The 12,844-nt window shown below is 38.2% G+C and overlaps 1 protein-coding gene across 14 annotated transcripts in view; it reads left to right on the top strand.

Moving 5' to 3' along the window:
* Window positions 1–12,844, top strand: part of TRIP12 (thyroid hormone receptor interactor 12) — a 79,006-nt gene that overhangs the window by 6,484 nt on the left and 59,678 nt on the right. Inside the window, exon 1 of one of the 14 annotated variants that reach the window (XM_054206456.1) lies at window positions 2,476–2,542. The exons of 9 other annotated variants lie outside the window; for them this stretch is intronic. The gene's annotated coding sequence lies outside the window, so the exon portion shown is untranslated. 4 more of the 14 variants (XM_054206458.1, XM_054206454.1, XM_054206459.1 and 1 more) reach the window with 4 other exon arrangements.

Below are 12,844 nucleotides of genomic sequence, written 5' to 3'. Positions count from 1 at the left end.
ATCTTATCCATGTTAATAATGTTCTGTGTCTTCTAATGTCAAATCCCTTATGTAATTAGCTTATTCAGTACAGAGAGTGTCCCTTCCTGGAAGGTGTGTGCAGTGTAACTGAACCTTCTGATCACAGGTGAGATGTGGCTATGCACTTAAAGAGAACTAATGAAGAAAGTAACTGAAGGTGCATATTAATAAGCTGTATGCTGAATACAAGCTTGGAGCTCTTCCTTAAAGAGTGAATGTTCTCTTCCTCTTTATTTTGAGGTTATACTCCATTGTAATCAAGTTACTCATTGGGAACTGTAATTTCTCTTTAAAACTTCTCTTGTTTTGACTTTTGCAGTTGTTCCGGATATAATAGCCTGATGAGCTCATCCATTGTAAAGGGGTGAGGGGAAGGTGGGAAATCACTAACTTGAGCAAGAGCATGCCGACATTGATACTCTGTGTGAATAAGCCTGCATGAATAGTACCTGAGAAGAAGCTGCATAGCTAGGTTTCAGATCTTTAAGTAAAACCAGTGATCAAAATAAATGGATTCAGGTAATGGAAGAGGCAGGAATACCACTGGTGTACATAAAAATGCAACTTGATTTGAACTTAATTAGAAAATTTCTGGAGAGAACACCATTTCAACTGTTGTCTCTTTTTAAAGAAAGTAATGGAAGCTGCATAAATTTGGCAAACTTTAAGCCAGGTTTCCAAGTGCTAAAAGTTGTGCTTTAAAGATCTGCTACAGTCTATTCCATGATGTTTTTCATGTTTACGTAATGACAATGTGTGCTGCCATATCTTACTCTGGTAATGTTCTGCCTCATTTATTTAGCAGATAGCTTTATATGATAAACCACTGGTAATAAAAATGATGATTTGTATTATACCATAAGATTATGGATTAAAGAAGTTAGTTTCATTCCCTTACCCAGTTACAAAAAGCTTGGCAGAAGAACAAATATATTTCTTTGCCAGAAATAAGATAGAAAATATGCTTTCTTCAAATTTCTTGCACGGCAACTTTTAAACTGATATAGTTCTGCTGCATACTCCTTATTTCTCATTTACCTCAAGTATTTGTAGACTTGCAACTGAATGTAGCTATGTTTTATACTAAGCTCTTGACAGCAGTACTCCAGCGCAAAACTTTAATCATCACTTTGTAACTAGAACCTGAAGAAGCATTGTTAAGAGAAATGCTGTTGCACACCTCAATTTGCAAATTTAAAGACTCCATGGAGAGAGTGGAAACTGAGCTCTCTTCAGGTTAATTGTGATGAGGAAAGATGAATTTTGTGGCATTTAATATGTGAAGGAACAGTATCACTTAAGTGCCTTTCATTAATGTTTAAATACTTTGTGGCACTATGGCCATGTTGGTAAGGGCGGTATTTTCTTTCTTTTTTTAGTAGTTCAGGGGTTCTTGACATGCTGCTGAAACCAAACTGTAGTTGGAACAGTATGGGTACTGAAGATTCTGACTTCACAGTGCTGTATGCAGATGAACTCAAGTGATCTAGAACGCGAGAACTGTCTACTTGGAAACTTGGTAGTAAAGGCAAATGTAGCAATGAGTTAATTTTTGAGATCAGACGTAAAATAAATGTAAAGTTGCCTGTGAGACCCCACCGAAGTGGCAGGCAAGGTAATCTCAATCTGTCACTTTCAAAATATAATGCATTGAACGCACTTGTTGCTGTACTTTATTGCTCCCAGAGGCTGTCTGGAGTAAAGTGTTTTCCCTGGGTGCATCAGGCTTTTTCCTCTGTTACAGACTTCAGAACCACTTTGTCAGTTCTCAACCTGTTCTTAGCAGTCTGACTGTTCTAAACTTGTGTTGTATCTGTTTATGGTATGTTTCATTGTTGCAGTTTCATGGCCACTTGAAATTACTAGAAACCCTACTAGATCTCACCTGTGCTATTAATGCAAGTAATCTTGTTTTAGTGGTGTTGGAGCACTTAAAAAAACCCCAAAAAACCTTAATCAGAAGTAAGTCGAGTAGGTTGCTGCGCGTCACAAAATTACTTAATGTGTTTTCATCTAAAACCTGTTCCCCTTCAACTAAGAAATGGTTTCTTCCTTACAGATTTAGATTTGCAATATTGTTTTCCTTCAACAAAATTATGTCAGGCTATTTGGAAAGTCAGCTCAGTAATATGGCAAATAAAAACTAGATAGCAGGTGATGTTGTTAATTGATCTAACAGAGTTAAATTAGTATTTTGACTTTCTCTGTTCTGTAATCCATTCTGAAATATCAGTTGTCTTGAATGTTGTTCGTAGCTTGAATACAAAATCTCTGTCATGCTTTCACAGTGTTCCTATGTTTTGTTCTGCTAGTTTGGAAAAAAAAAAGTAATCAAGTAGCTGGTTTGGTTTTCTGAATGTATCAGCTTTGGCATATTTCCCTCCCCCAGCCCCCCCCGCATGCACACATTTGGGAGATATCAAATGTGAACATATGGGCACAGAGTGACACAGCAATAGACGGATCAAGGTGGATAAACAACCTCTGCATAGAATAACCCTATCCAAAAGTGTGGTGTATGGTTTGTGGTTTTTTATTTTTAAATCCTAAAACTCCCTGTTTACTGCAAGAACTTGCTTTGTGGAGAGCTGTCTTCTGCCTTCCCCTGCCTTCTGAGCAGAAGGTGTGGGAACAAGTTTTCTTTCCTTAGCCATGATGGAGTATCAGTGGTGGGTACCATGGGACAGGACAAGAAAAGCTTCACAAACTGCAGATAATACAGGCTTGCTTCCTTGCAGTGTCCTTCTCTGACTTCTTTTACCTTCTGAGAAAGAATGAGTGTTATGATAATAAGAATGGTGTTCCGCTTCCATAGCAAAAAGATTAAAGTGGGGGTATTAGGCTTTTCTAGGAACTGAGCTTTCAAAGTACTTTTTGTACCCGAGTGTCTCAGTCTTGAGCAACGTGAGCATCTTGTCTGTCTTTTGGTTGGCCTGGCAGAACAACAGAACTTGGTATTTTTCAGTTGTCTGTAAGGACAGTGAAGTACTATCTAAGAATAAGCTTAGTGAGACCTCATAATGTCAAAAGTGTAATCTGCTAATATTGTTGGTACATCAAATCTCTAACTTAACAGCCATCTAAAAAGCAGGTAAGTGTGTGTGTTGGTTTTGTTTTCGTATGTGCTTTTTTAATTCTTCAGTCCTCCTGGGAGATTCTTTCAGCATGTTGTTTCTGGAAATTTAAGATCTCCTAATTTCCAGCCTGAAAGTTTCTCATAACTGTTTTGCCTGCTAACAGTATCAATGCTATCATCTCATTTTAAGTATTTTTCTTCTCTTGGTGTCTTACCCTTGGCACTTACAGAAAGCATTTGTAACCATCTTGTTGCCAGGCTAAGTAATATGGGCTTTATTAGTGACCTCCTGTAAGAGCACTTTTCTTTCAACTGTAACTCATCTCTCTTGACCAAGACCAACTGTGATGGAATAGAGTATTCCAGATAAATACTTGTTGTACAAATGCACTGGAGAATTCTCAGTTAGTCTGTAGTGGTGTATATATACCTAAGCATTGGTTCCTTGTTCATTTCGTGACACACCTCCCCCCCCCCCCGCCCCCAGTATCACTCTGTGAGTAACTGGAACATGCAGGCACTAATACTTATGTCAATTTACAAGGGCTTAGTTTATAGCAAAATTCCTTGTTTTTAGTAACATGGTATAGGACCTCTATGCTGCTTGGTATTACTGTACCTCATGGCATTGCAAGTGTCTCATTAGTATAATTTACTGCTCCATATTTTTGATGTGTACTTACTGTTTTGGGAAAGTTCTGCTGTCAAAAAAAATTAACTTCTGGAATCTACTGATTTCCCGTCACTACTGAATTAGGGTTTCAAAATTTAATTCCATCACAAATTTAAGATTATTTCCTGCCTTCAAGTGTTACAAATATTGAAGCATCCATAGCTTACAGAAACTGTTTTTCTCAATTTTGGGCCTACAACTGCACGTTCACATGCATGAATATTTTAAGTCCAGCCATGTCTAAAAGGTGGAAGTACTTAGACAAATATACTCCTGCTGTAGTGTGTTTGCTGTAATACAGCAAACTTTGAAACTGACAGAGGTGGAAAACTGTAGCTTAATAGTCCTCCTCAAGAGTACTTCTACTCTTTTGCTAAACTCTTGTTTAGTGAGAATGCCTGTATACATGCATTCATAGAGTAAACAAATACAACTTCATGGCACTACTGACATAGCAGAGGAAGGCAGGCTGTCCTGTGAAAAGTATTTGAAGGAACCAGTCTTAACTTTTAATCTCTCAGGAAAGGAGAGGGCCTATTCCTGGAAATACTGTCAACACTAATGGGATCTCATTTTAAGTAGTAGTTTGTTTTTTGAAGCAAAGGGACAATTCTTCCATACCATGTTTTTTGGATCACTTTTGTTTGAAGTACTTTAGATGCCTGACATTTAGCCTAAAATATTTGGTTGCTAGCTAAAGGAGGAGGAGAAAAAAATCAAAGTGCAAAAGTATGTGTAAGTGCTCACTTTTTATACCACTGACTCTAGCTGTATTGTCATAAATGTTATAGCTACACCATGAAAGGTGGTTGCTCCCATGAGGATCTCTGTGCTTAGTTCTGTTAAGGGGGGGGGTATTCTAAAGATGTTAAACCACCAAGCTTAAGCTCTGAACAGCTGAGGCAAGGAATATAGGACCCAGAGTCTTGTGCACATTGACTCATGAATGCTGCTTTGAGATCATGGAGTGTGACAAGTAGAGAAGACACAAACTGCTGTATTTCCACTGATTCTCAGATAGCTTGTGGGAGACATCACTGAGTTGGGACTTGTAAGGCCCTACCTTTGCTTTATGTGTATTATCTAACTTGTTTAAGAAGCCTTCAGAAGGGTTTGGTCTTGCTGTTGACAATATCAAAAGCAGAAAGTGACTAGTGCAAGTCCAGAGCTATGGCAGCTAGAAGCAGAAGCTCAACCTATAGTAGAATAAAGTGAAGTAAATGTCTAAGTTTAGTTAAATTAAGATGCATCCAGAATCAAGGTAGTTAGTTACTAATAAGTAGTATCCCAGGTTACTGCAACAAACCAGAGTTGCAACTATTCTTGGTGGGTGTTTGCTGCTTGTTGGGGAGGTTAAAAAGGTTGGTGGTCCAGCTTTGATGTGGGAAGGATTTTAAAATATATGTTTGTGACTGGCTGTCATCTAAGCTGCTTTGTTCATTATACTTGCATTGTAGTAGCATTTGTGGTGGAGTGTGGAGGAGAGGCTGATCTAATTTCAGGTTGCTTCATCAGAATTTGAAAGCTTTTACAGGTGACAACTGGTGATAGTTCAGTGTGTCCATAGTTCAATAGTTCAAGGTTTTAAATTGTCTATATAAAGTTGTACAGATGCAATTGTCTACATTTGACTATCTCCCGAAGTTTGATGTGCTGAATTCTAACATGAAAATGGCCTGCACAGGCAGTAGAGTAAAACTAATAACTGTACTCTATCCCTGTACCTTCTAAGGTATTTGTAAGAGAAGGGGCTTGAAATAAAGACGTACTCAAAGGTAGGAACTTTGGATAAATATATGTAGTAGTTGGAAACTAGCTTCTACCAAGTACATGAGACTTTCACTTAGTTTTTCGATTAGAGGAACTAACTTTCCTTTCTAACTTCAGATGACCACACTCACTAGGATGTCTCCCAAGAAATCTAGTTGGGTTTTTAACTTCCATCAATACTGTGGTACTCTCTGGAAAATATAATAGAGTTCAGCTGAAAAATGGCATAGTGCAAACTGATAGCTCTAATGCCCTAAAGACTGACTTGTTTAGGTTTTCTCTCCTTAGTCTGTGCTGTAACTTTAGTATAAGTTAAATCTTATATGAAGAGTATAAGGAAGTGTAATCACTATTAAGCTTACAGTTAATGGAATTATAAAAAAGGTGTGTTTGGCTTAGAATATGTCATACTTGAATATGTACAGAATGTTTATACTGTTGTTTTAGTTAGAAAAGTATCCATTATAAAATACACACTGCTATACCACATCTGAAATGTTTTTTTGAAAATAAAAAAAAGCACCCTGTAAACTTTTAGACTGTTAGCATGCAGCTGTTTAATGTAATAAATATTGTCATACTAGTATATGCTAATGGCATGCTGTCCTTAATATTTGAAACTACACTACCAGTGCCGATTTGAAAATTCAATGCTAGAAGCTTTATACCCTCTACTTTGTAATTAGTCAAAATAGACATTTAACAGGTAATAGTTGAAACTATTTCTTAATGGATACTATAAGTTTGAGCAGTGTTTTCAAACTATTTAACTTTCAGTTCTGTGGAAGAAGCTTGTGCTGGACAGATCAGGCTGTTTTCAAATTGTGGTACACGGTATCTATGTCCTAAAACTGTTCTGCCAGGGGAGGCTTTAAATTCAAAGAAAACGTACAAGTAAAGTTTGAAAAGCATAGAGGAAAGACACAAAGTTAGTACAATTAATTTGGCATTTTGGGTAGCGATTTGGGGTTGGAGGTTCTAGGAAACAGTTGATGGGAGAAGATATTTATTTCAAAGACTTCAAGTGGGGATGTAGAGGTAGTAAAGATACTGTGATTACTGGAACGCTTCATTGTTCCTTAATCATATGTGGGATGGGGAGGTGCGTGCTCCTAGCTGAGTATCTTTGATTAGCAAAATGGATGTAGGATTAAGAGAGGCTGTAGCCGTTATGAAATACCTAAAGTTTGTGTTTGATATGATAAGATGCTGTGCAAAGGGGAGGCAAGGAAGAAACTGTGCTTGCTTCTGGGCTTTACAGGTATTTTCCCTCTTCCTTCACAAGTCTATCTACTTCATATTCTTTCTTTAATCTTTCCCTGAAGCCACGCCATTCCCTGTATGTTTTTTTTACTCAAATGTTGTAAAGAGAGTTGTTCTATCTTGCATCGTGATGAAGCTGCCATCTCCAGTTAAATAGCCTTTTTCGTTGATCTTGTTTCCCTTACTAGTACATTTTATTAAATGGCTTAAAATAAATAGTGAAGAGGATAACATATGGACTAGTTTGGAATCTATATGAGTGTCTTGTGGATATTTTTTAAAAGAAAAACAAAACAAAAAGACAAGACATCTTGTGTAGGAGTTAAGTTGCTTCCAATTCAATGTCATTTTAATGGTATGGGATTGTTTTTTCATGTTTGCAAAAACATATTTCGTGAGCATAGCAAGATGGATGCATAGCTTTGCTCCAAAGTATTCTATCTTTGATGTACACACAAAGTACTTAAAATGGACACTGCCTTCCTTTCTTCTTTTCCTCGCCATATCCCAATCCTAGACAAGACCAGAATCAGTATGTGTTGTTTGAGGGTGATAGGTTGTAGGTTTGCTTGTAAGGCATAGTTAAGCATCAGAGTAGGATAAAAGGTTGCCCGTGTAGGAGGAAACTCCTGAGTATTCTGATTGGGTCCCAGAGCAAATGCAAGAGCAAAGGCTTATCAAATCAACTATTATAATATCTAGTTTTTAAATAATAATTTTGGTCCTCGTATCGGGCTATAGAAAGCCTACAGGTCTGCTTATTCTTTTATAAGTATCTTGGAGCTGTGGAGAAACTTTGTGTTCTTCTGATATGTGTTCTGTATTACTGGTGGTCTGGGAATCCTTTCAGTACCTCAGAGTGCAGTAGTTTAGCTGAGAGGTAACAAAAAGCATTGAACAGATTTAGGCAGCATCTATTGGAATGCTGCCTCGCCAGGAAGTAAGTAGCCTTTCATCCAACTCTGTGATGGCTGGCTATCAGCAAGGAATTCAGGCTTTGGCAAACCTGGTCGTGCTATGACCCTGAGAAAAAAATACCTTATTACTGTCAGTTTGTTAATCTACTGAACTCTAAAATATGGGCATAGTTACAGTTGTTGCTTGTGCAAGGAAAGTGTGTTGGTAGCCTGGGAGAGAGGAGGTAAGAGTTTTTGGTGAGGTAAAGCAGCAAAAAAAAGGCTGGTGGTACTTGCACATATTGGAAGGAAGAGAGGAATTTATGGTAGACTTTTTTTGTCTGTATTAAAGTTTGCAATCGTGAGTTCTTGGCTAGCTTAAGACTTTGTCTGGTCTGGCATCCTGCTAAAAAGTATTTAAAAGGGCTCTAACATTTAGATTTACTGAAGTTCAGCATCTTAACTGCTTCTATTCAGGTTCTTGGTATACTCAGTAGCCATTCCTGTACTCTGTGATCCCCAGGTACAATGCCTCGTTCCCACAAACTCGTTTTATTTACTGAGTACTGAAAAGGTGTGTGTATGTGCAGAGTGGGCAATCTCATCAATGAAGTGTGCCATAAAGTTGTTTAATTCTTTCATAAATCTTGGTATTCTGGCTTTTGACAACTTTTTCCATGACTGTAAAGGTTGGAACCTTCCTAAAATGCAGTTGTGGAAGCTAATATTGTATGTTATTCTGTGTAGTTACCTTGAAAGAATAGCTCTGAGCACTGTAAAGTCCTGATCCTATCATTGATAGGATCATCTTAAAGACAGCTTAATCCTTAGTGTTTAGCAGGTGTTTCTTTGGGTGTGACTTCCTTTTGTTCAGCTTCGTGCAGAACTTCTCTTCTGTTTCTCTATGCAGATATTTAATAGGTAGTTTGGTTCATGATTTCATACAAGGTAAATGCATTTAATTGTGCCTATGTCAGTAATTTGGTATGTGTATTGGAGCTTGCTCTTAATTACATCACTGCAAGGTATAATGTCAATGTATAAATTGTTTTTCTTTGGTCACAAAGATGTATCTGTGGAATGTAATTCCAAGATGCCATTGGTTTGAGCACTACCCAGTTTAGGAACCTTAAATGTGTTTTAATCCTTGTGTGTGTTGTTGCAGTATCCTTGTGATAGCTGAAGATCCATATGCAGATCCAGTGCTGAGGAAGCCGGAAACTTAACCTGTTTTAATTGGATTTCTTCCTCAACAACTACAATTAAGACATTTCCCAGATTGTATCATGTGGTGTAGGAATCTTGCTATGCATTAGGCCTATGACCTTTTTTGTGTAGCATTTGGGTAGGAGCCTTTGTTCAGGAGGATAGCATAACCTGCTTGAGACAGTCTAGGAAAGGAAGCCTCAATAGGCATCAGCTTGAGTCAGTGATAAATATCAGTGATTAGAAAAACAAAAGGAAAATTCCTGAGATCTTCCTGATTTGTCCAAAACTTTTCTAAATGGTATTTTGAAGATGGAAAAACTTAAGAAGCATTCCAGTTAAGTAGATAGCAGGTGAATACTCCCCTCCTCCCTTCCCCTGGGAGCATAGATTATTTTTAAATTTATTTTAGCTTTAAAGTGTTTCTCTTTAAGACATTCTAGTATGAGTGAACAGGCTTCTCAACTTTTGGCATTTCTGTATGTAAACCTGTCTCAAGCTGCAGCTGAATATTATCAAAATGAAGACCCAGTCTCCTCCCTCTCTACCTTGTTTTCAAGGTAGATCTACATAATGCCCCTAGACCTGTAATCTTGGGTTTATCTGTGGCACTTGTCTAATCTGCTTGTACATGTCAACTGTTTCTGTGTTTCTTCTTCCAGCTGGAAATTCTGTAAGATCTAGTCTCTGCACTTCTTCATTCTAGTGGCTAATTAAAGTTAAGTTCTTTTTTGCTTCCACCTGCCCCTTGAGTTGCCTAGAAGATTGCAGAGAGCATCTTATGTTAATTTAGACTTTGGGTGGCCAAACCATGTTTTGGTAGCCACTGAGCTCACTAGGTATCTCTGTAATTCAAGACAGCTTGGCAGAAGTTCATTAGGAGCTTGGCAGGGCTCAGGCAACCTGCTGTGCTGCAACTTGGGGCATGTATTGTCTAACAGGCTCTGCAGGTACGACATGGGTATGTACCATATCAGTATTTGTCTTGAAGTACTATTGCACTTGATTTTATTTAAGGGCTGTGTGTGCCAGATGCAGGTGAATGGCAAAGTGCAAATGAGGCACCATCTGGTCTGTGGGGTTAGAATAGGGAAGAGGCTGTTGAAGCAGTAGGTTCTGCATTCAGACTCATAATGTTGAAGTAAATAGAGCTATGCAGCTCAAAGGCAGCTGGGCATTAAGTATAGGGCAGGGCAGACTTGGAGTAGGTGATGATATTGAATACTTCTTGTTTCACTTGCATGACAATACTGAAATCAAGCTTCTAAATTGAAATTTGCACTAATTTCTCAACTACCTTTTTTCCTCACTGCTAACAAATGCCCCCTGCCCCAACTTTGCTGCACCTGTTTACTTGGTCTTAACTTGACCACCTTCTCTGCCAACATGTCTTAATTTCTGGCAGTGTCACTGGTCTGTACTTCATGAGGGATTCTGTGCTTTTGTTCGTGTTGTCTCACAGAAGGTAAAAGCTCCTCATTCAAATTCATTCCCCTCTTCTGAAGAGAATGTTCTCCCTCAAGCTTGCCAGGCAGCATGTTTTTTTATAATGTTAGTGAAAGCTTAAGCCACCACACAGATAGTGAATTCTGGCTCCTACTAAACAAGAGTTTCTAGAGAAGCTGAAAATAAAGGACAAATGAGACTTTACCTCTATTGCTTGTGATGTTTTTTCTGTTGGGAGTGTGCTAGAAACAAAGGAAAACTCACTCTGGGTACAAATAGCAGAGTTTTGGTCAGAATTTGGCTGCTGGAAAATGTGTTCTTCTCCCTTGGATGTATCAGTTTGCTTTTGTTTAATTTAAAAAAGGAAAATAAGTATTATTTCTGTTGTTGCTAACAAGTTTGAACTGCACTTGTATTAGCACCAGGTAGCAGAATTGCTTAGTGAGAGTCTGATAGTGTAAACTTCTCTGTCTAGCAGCTTGTCAATAACAGTAAGTTTAAGGTTCCTGTAGATGTGAAGTCAGGCTCTTGCTTTAGGATCTGATTTGGCAGAGAAATTTTGCTTTGATGCAAATATACAGAAGAATAAACCTTGAACATACCTGTTCCTCGCTTTTCCCTTCTCTTTCCCATTGCTGTGCTAAAAATGAAAAAGATCTGTCAAAAAAGAGACAAGCTGGTGTACGGTATTCTGCAGCTAATGTTTGCTATGTTTTTATGTACGCGTTCTCCATGTGGTGTAACAAATCTTTCATGTTACTGAAATGGCTTAACTATCTCTGGATGACTTCTGAAGCTGAGCTGTCGCTGACTGACTTGCAGCTATCCAGATCAGACTAGTCTTTTACTGAATATAGATTGATTCACAAGTTTCTGGGTTCTTATGCTGTTTTATGATAATCTATATTTGTGAGCAGAAAAAATTTAACTGCTACGGAATTGACTGAATTATGCAACAGAACTTAATGTTTAGCTGGTTAGAAAACCAAAACAAAACAGAGTACTGAAGACCAAGAAACTACAGGTGTTGTAAACATGAAAATATTTTCTTGAAGTGTTGAGTCCTGGCATGTTGCCACTGAGAGCGTTCCCTTCCTTCATTAATAGATTCAAGTCAAACCATACACTGTTGGAAAACTTATATTGGACTAGTTTGGATGTGTTACAAATGATGACATAGAAAGGTCACAAACTTAGTTTATTTGGAGAACAACTACTTAATTCTTTGACTATTTTTTTTTTAACAAGGGCAGATTCTTTGAATTAAGGTGTGATCTACCCTTGTAAATGTTCTAAGAGATTGTTTTTTATAGTAAACTCCATTGCTGATGCTCTCAAAAATGAGAGGAGTAGTTGCTGTTTACAACACTTCTAACTTCCAAAGACACAGAATGCTAAATTATAGAGAAGCAAGAGAATAAAATGAAATACTTTCTGTTCTTCTTCTCCTCTTTTGGATGAAGAGCTAAGATCTGAATGACACTTGTGTACTTTTGTGAACCAAAATGCAGTCCAAAGAACTCGTAATACTTCTGTCCTTGATGAACATAAGAGAAACAAAGCAGTGAGGTGGCAGAATTGAAGAGTGATGTCTACAAACAGCATGATATTTGTTCCTTGTGGCTCCTTTACTACTTTTCCTCAGACTGCAGCTTCTGGTCTTCCAGAGGAAAGGAGTATAGGAGATGAAGGGTTTTATGATCTTAATGCTAGCTAGCCCCCTTAACCAGCTTGCAAGAACTTAGTTAAGCTTTAGTCCTGGTTTAGCTTCTCGGTGCACTAAAATGGTGATTCTTTCTTCAGTAATGAAATGAAGCTATGGATTCCTGTGTTCCATGAGCTGGGGACACTAGCTATACAAACAGACCTGAGCTCACCTCTGTATCATGTACAACCATATACGGAGTAGAACATAAGCAGAGTAGAACATAAGCAGCATTTTTTTTGTTCCCTTAAGCTGTCCAGATGAACGTGTTCTGCTGCTTAACTTCTGCAGGTGCTCTACGAAGCCATCTGCCAGTGATATCTGTGCTTCTTTATTGTTCTGAGTAGTGCCCTGTTTGATATTTCAGTTTGACTTTCCACAGCCCAAAAAGACTCACTAAAGTTCTGGCTGTGGTGTACAGCCCAATGGACTGTTTTCTCTCTGAAGCATTGATGGGTGCCAGATCTCAGTAGCCTTTACAGAACAAGGTTTTAAGCTTCTTTCAGGTCACTGAAGACATCTTCAGTTTGCTTTTCCATACCAGACCCAGCAAAAGGTCTCTGCAGTCTCGGACTTCAAATTCAACTGGCCTGCTTTAAGCAGGAGAGGCTGTTCAGCTTCTGCAACTCAGTCTTCCCACCATCACAAAACTCTTCTTATCAGCACTGGAGCATGTGATAGCATGTATTTAGACTTTGTCTTAAACAATACTTGACCTCTGACTTCCCCAGACTACATGTTTGCAAGCTATGGTATCTTTTGCACAGATTTCTTCCAGTTCTTTCACC

Source organism: Rissa tridactyla, chromosome 6, assembly GCF_028500815.1.
Source record: "Rissa tridactyla isolate bRisTri1 chromosome 6, bRisTri1.patW.cur.20221130, whole genome shotgun sequence".
Taxonomy (NCBI): Eukaryota; Metazoa; Chordata; class Aves; order Charadriiformes; family Laridae; genus Rissa; species Rissa tridactyla.
The sequence above is the reverse complement of the archived record's forward strand: the minus strand, read 5'-3'. Positions and strand labels throughout refer to the sequence as shown.